Raw genomic sequence first — 5,492 nt, forward strand, 5'->3', positions numbered from 1 at the left:
CTCAGGTTGTTTTGGCCTTTACTACCTTCTTCGCCGCTACTTTGAAGCCTGCAAGAACAAGTGAACGCTGCATGGCAACCGTTGTTTTCCTACAACACCCTTTTAAACAGTCTACTGCTATGTTACTTGCATGTTTGCAATCCCGGTTTTGGCAGTCATAAAGACAAGCCAAAACTCCATTCATACTTTTACCTGTTTAAATCCGAACGGAGCAACTTTCATATTCCGTGGATAACGCTATTAGACCTCTTTTGTTGTACCCTCTCTCTCGAATGACTGTTTCAATCTACTGTAAATATTTGTTCACGCAATCGCCTACTGTATCTGCTGTTCCCAATGCAATATTAGCTGTTCTAGAGCTTATGTTAACAAATTGGGAAAATGTATGCCCTGATTCAAAATTTTCAAAAGTATGACCCCTCTTAGGCCGAAGAGTGCCTTTTCAGCTTTAATGAGGTCGACGAGGTGCCTTCTTAGCTTTAATGAGGCCGACGGAGTCTTACTTTCATTTTTTTTTTGACTTATGGTCTACATTTCCCAAATTTGATAAAATAATAATACTTAAAGAAAATGTATGATCGCCATTCCCAAATTTTTATTTACCAGCAGATCGTAGTGAACTCAGGTAACTTAATTATAGTTAGTTTATTTGTTCGCGGGAAAAAACTCCCAACCGTCGAGAGAGGACTGCCTACAAATATTATAGTTAGTTTATTTGCTTGCGGGGAAAAATGAACGCACATTATTATAATTTGTTAATAAAAAATGCCAACAAGTCCTCCTCCAATACCCGGTTTGCACTCGGCCTTTGCGCCATGGGTGCAACGGGTCATCTAGTTGAACATATAAAAGTAGCCGCCCATCTGGGGGCACTGCGCGCATGCGACGCGTTCGGCCGCAGGATTGGGTTGCTCGAAGCGCAACAGTGTATTTTTTTGGCTGCTGGCGTTTGGTCAGCCGTCCACTTTTTTTAACCTTTGTGACTGCTTCGGAAGAGGATGACAGGTGGGGTCGCGAACCTATGGGGGCCATCGAGCAGAGGGAGGGTTTCCTAGAGCCTGCGTGAATGAGGCAGACCAATCCACTCCCGAAAACGAGATCCTCGACAAGAGCCAGGCCAATCCTCTACCGGAAACCTAGCACTGTCGGGCCAATCCTGCGCGTCCCCTCCTCGCTGTGCCGCCTCCTCCTCCCCTCCACTTCTATCCACCTCTCGAAGCCCCAGCGCGTGGTCGCCGTTGCCGCTCGTCTCTTTCTTCCCACGACGCCTCCCCATCCTCCATCAGCCATCGCCGCGGCTGTGGGCGCGCAGCGGCGAAGCGGGAGGCAGCGGCAGGCGTAGGCGGGCGGTGAAGGGAGGCGGACGCGGTCGGGCCGCGGCGGCGGCGGGCATGGCGGCTGCGGAAGGGTGCAGCGGAAGCGAGCAGCGCCGGGCGTGCGCGAAGCAGCGCTAAAGGGCGTGGGACAGGGCACGGCCGGCGCGTGCGGTGCGCGAACAAGGCGTGCACGGGGTGGTCAGGCGGGGCGAGCAGCAGCGCGCACGGGTGGTGCCCAGAAGCAGCAGCGGGCTCGCGCGGGTGGCGCGGGGCGCGGCCTGCAGAGCCGACGGGTGGTAGCGGGCAGGGGCACACGCCCCAACCACCCAACCCCAACTCCGGCGGCCTCCTCTCCCTCCATCGCCGCTGCTCCCCTCGATCTGGGGCCTCCCCTCGCGTCTTCCAGCCACCAATCCCTCCGCTCTCGAGCCCCGTGTCCCCCCCCCCCTCCGCCTCCTCCCCTTCGTGTTTCTCCTCCTCCCGCTAAGGCTCCATGGCGGCAGGCCGGCTCAAGGCGGGGGAGCGGCGGATGCATCGGCGGCAGCGCGAGAGGAGCGGTGGTGGCGGCGTCAAGCTGCGATGAGGTGCCGCTCGGGCACGAGACGACGGAGATGGTGGCGGCTGTTCCGGGGCCCATCTGGGGAGGGTACGAGGCAGGGAAGGATGCCGTCGTCGCCTTCGCTGGTCTTCCTTCTGCCCCTTTTGCTCCCTCTGATTTGCCCTCTTCCTATCCCTCTTGCTCGCCAGCGGCGACTCCTCCCCTGCCTCCGCACACCGCCCTCGAGTTGGAGGAAACGAGGACAACATGCGGTCGAGCTCAGGCCGGCGACATGTGCGCTGTCCGTCTCTTATGTTTCCCTTGTGTCTCTTGGCCTGAGTTTTACGGCCAGTATTGCCTTAGTGAGATGTGTTGTTGAGTAAAAACTAAAATTTTGTCCCAGATGCTACTACTACTGATTACTCGCAGTAATCAGAAATTTGTACTTATGATACACAAATTAGTTACTTTACTACTTTGCCTATTTCACTAACCAGTCTTCATATAAATATATAATAGAGGATAAGGCCATGGAAGTCCGAATGGGTTCTGCTGGTGGTCACACTGGTAGGAACGACATTGCCTGTTAGTTGTTATGAGAAGTATGTTGGGAGATTGCCACCTTCCTGAAAATCACTGGACAAAGAAGCGATGTGATGGAAAACCAGAGTGCCAAAAGAAGGTGGATTTGGCAGTTGCTGCTCCATGAGACGAGTTTATTTGCCTGCTCAAAATTCAGACCTGGAAAGGATGAAACCAGATGGAACGCAAAAGCTACATGGCAGAGCACATTTTGGGCACTGGTTCATTTGGCGCCGTCTTTCAGGTGATTGCTCTAGCCAATGTTTGTTTCTCTGTTTGTGTTGTCGATTACCAGCCTGATGTTTAGCGAAATGGTTGCATGTGTAGGCTAAATGCTTGGAAACTGGGGAGACGGTAGCCATTAAGAAGGTACTGTCGGGAGCTGCAGCTTATGCGTTCGATTAACCATTCCAATGTTGTCTTCCTCAAGCACTGCTTCTTCTCAACCACAAGTGGAGTGAGCTGTTTCTGAACCTTGTCACGGAGTATGTCCCCGAGACGCTCTACCGCGGGCTTAAGAACTACAGTAATGCCAAACAGGGGATGTCACTTATCTACGTCAAGCTTTACACCTATCAGGTTTGTGAATTGTCAATGAATAAATGTGAAATGTGTGTCTTCCATTGTGCAACTATTCTAAGTCAATTCTACATTGGTGGTGTCTATTTAGGGGGCTCGTGTACATTCATTACTATTCGGAATCTGTCACAGGGATGTGAAGCCACATTTTTTTTGGTATGCATCAGTGAATACTTGCTGTGTGCATCACTTATGCAGAGGCCAGGGTCATCCCCTTCTGAAAAAACAACAAACAGTGAACATATTAGCTCGGTTATCATGTGTTCTCATGCTTGCTTTTGAACTTGCCTTCACTTGCTTCCTTATACAGGTGGGCAGGGCCTTTGGATGGGAATCATCTTCGGTATTTTGGTCCAGGTCTTGTTGTTCGTGGCCATCACACTGCACACCATCTGGCAAAATAAGGTATGTGTTCAAAGGTTGTAGCTTGACTAGGCCATTTCTGGTTTCTCAGATTTAGGATCATGTGTGTAAGTATAAAGTAAACCATGTTTCGTCAACTGAATATGTGTATGTATGCATAGGCAACAAAGTTGAAGAATAGAGTCTTCACTTCTTCTCTTCCAGCGGATATCCTAGCAAAGTGAAAATATGGATAGGTGCTACTGAAGTAGCCAACATATGCTTAGTATGGAAGAGAGCGTGCCGGTGTACAAAATAGCGAAGCAAGTGTGATTCTGAGAAAATCTGCATACAAGTATATCGCAGGGTCAATGCTATATTATTCTTAAATGAAAATTACACTAGGTTGGCTTTTAATTAATATATACTTGGAGCATCGATAGATTTACATATTATTTTCAATAGCCTAATTACTCCATGTAACTACCGCATCCATTTTGGTATGTGGTATTGCAAGTGTAAATTCAGGAAAAAAACTATGTTGGTTAGTGCGAGTTGCAAATTTTGTTTTTCGGTATGGATAGGTATTGTGGGTTGTAACACACCATGGTTAAAACAAAATAAACAAGCCGTGAGCTTAACTTGAATGATACAACCACTCGGCTAGGGTGACTTACTGAAATGAATATGTCGAGCAGAAGGAGCTAGAGTGAGATTGTGGTGTACCAGTTATCAAATGATATTTTGAGAAGGAAAGAGTAGTAGTCTAAACATATTAGAAAAAACAAAAGTAGATTGGTTTACCCTAAAAGTTTACTCACCCTTATTCTTTATTGTACAACAACCATGTTGACAGCCTGGCATCTCTTTGTTCCATTCTATTGACTTCATGTGGCATTATGTATGAAGCCCTTTGAGCACAAATCTTTCTATGGAAGGACCTTCATGGGATTTGGAGTGCTCAATGGCATCTCAATTTGGCTTCTCAATCAGAGTCTATGTTCAACTCTGTTGGTTTCTATCAGGTAAGCATTGTTCTTTGTTTCTGTCCAAACTTCTAAAAATGAATGGTTAGTTCTTTTTGGTGTTGGAGTTGCAACTGTGGATGAAATCCTAATTTCTGAAAATAACTCTGAACCATGTATATATTTGCAGGGCAAGTCGAGTGCATTGGTTGGATCTAGATTCCTGATATTGCATAGGACTTGTCAAAAGGTTAGCATTTATTCTATAATGTGGGTCACATAAAAATCAAAATTTTAATTTCTGAAATAAGATTGAACCATGTTTAAACCATGTATAGATTTCCGGATAACAATTTACCTCTAATATCTATGTACCTTATTATTCTGTCGCCGCTCTTCCGATTTGCTCGGGTACCTTATTATTTCTCCCTTGTTTTCTCAAATTTGTAATCCCATATCGTAATTAATTCCTTATAGTATACTTGCTTTTGCTCCTGTCATCATAACGAACCTATTTAACTCATGACATGTGTACTGGTCATGTGTACCCATTTAATCTCTTCTAGAGCTCTTCATGAATCTATGCTCTATTTGCTGAAGAGGGTTCAGTGCAGTGTCTTCAAAGGTCGGGAAAAAATGTTATGATGCAGAGGGGACATCATCTTGAAGGGAGCAATGTTTTGATACTTGCTTTATAGGAATTCTCTTTCTTTGCCTAGAACTTGTGATTTATGGCTGATGACTATTCCATCTTTGCAGGTGCTTCTCAATTATAGATGGAAAACTTGCCATGGAGGCACATAGCTTGCTGATTTTGTTTCTGGATTGGCCCTTGAGAGGGAGACCGACGCAAACTTCAGCAGGTTTCAGGTCTGCGACCTCTATTCCTTGTGTTTGTTTCCCTCGCTGAGCTTGGGCATTGTACATTTTGGTAAATATAGTTAGTTACTTTGTTTACTGGCAATTGTGAATATTCAGAGCACATACATGCTTGGTTTACTTCAGTTAGTACCTGCCATTCAGTAATCAGGCCTGAAGAAAGTGTGCCTCCCTATTTTGTGCACATAAATACTTAGCTTACTGTGACCAAATTAAGTAAACTTATACAATAAGCTTCTTCATTGTTTCACTTGTGGAAACTAAACTACTACTGTGTTAAATTCATTATAG

General features: G+C 46.2%; 2 long non-coding RNA genes across 2 annotated transcripts; both read left to right on the forward strand.

Annotated features, from left to right (window-relative positions):
- Nucleotides 1-2,413: 2,413 nt before the first annotated feature.
- On the forward strand, nt 2,414-3,340 carry LOC123167618 (uncharacterized). Its single transcript, XR_006484008.1, has 3 exons — nt 2,414-2,680; nt 2,764-3,015; nt 3,326-3,340. It is a non-coding gene; the product is annotated as an uncharacterized lncRNA (long non-coding RNA).
- Nucleotides 3,341-4,358: 1,018 nt separating this feature from the next.
- On the forward strand, nt 4,359-5,174 carry LOC123167619 (uncharacterized). The gene is made up of 3 exons (XR_006484010.1): nt 4,359-4,382; nt 4,513-4,572; nt 5,082-5,174. It is a non-coding gene; the product is annotated as an uncharacterized lncRNA (long non-coding RNA).
- Nucleotides 5,175-5,492: the final 318 nt, after the last annotated feature.

Source organism: Triticum aestivum, chromosome 7D (assembly GCF_018294505.1).
Source record: "Triticum aestivum cultivar Chinese Spring chromosome 7D, IWGSC CS RefSeq v2.1, whole genome shotgun sequence".
NCBI classification, from domain to species: domain Eukaryota; kingdom Viridiplantae; phylum Streptophyta; class Magnoliopsida; order Poales; family Poaceae; genus Triticum; species Triticum aestivum.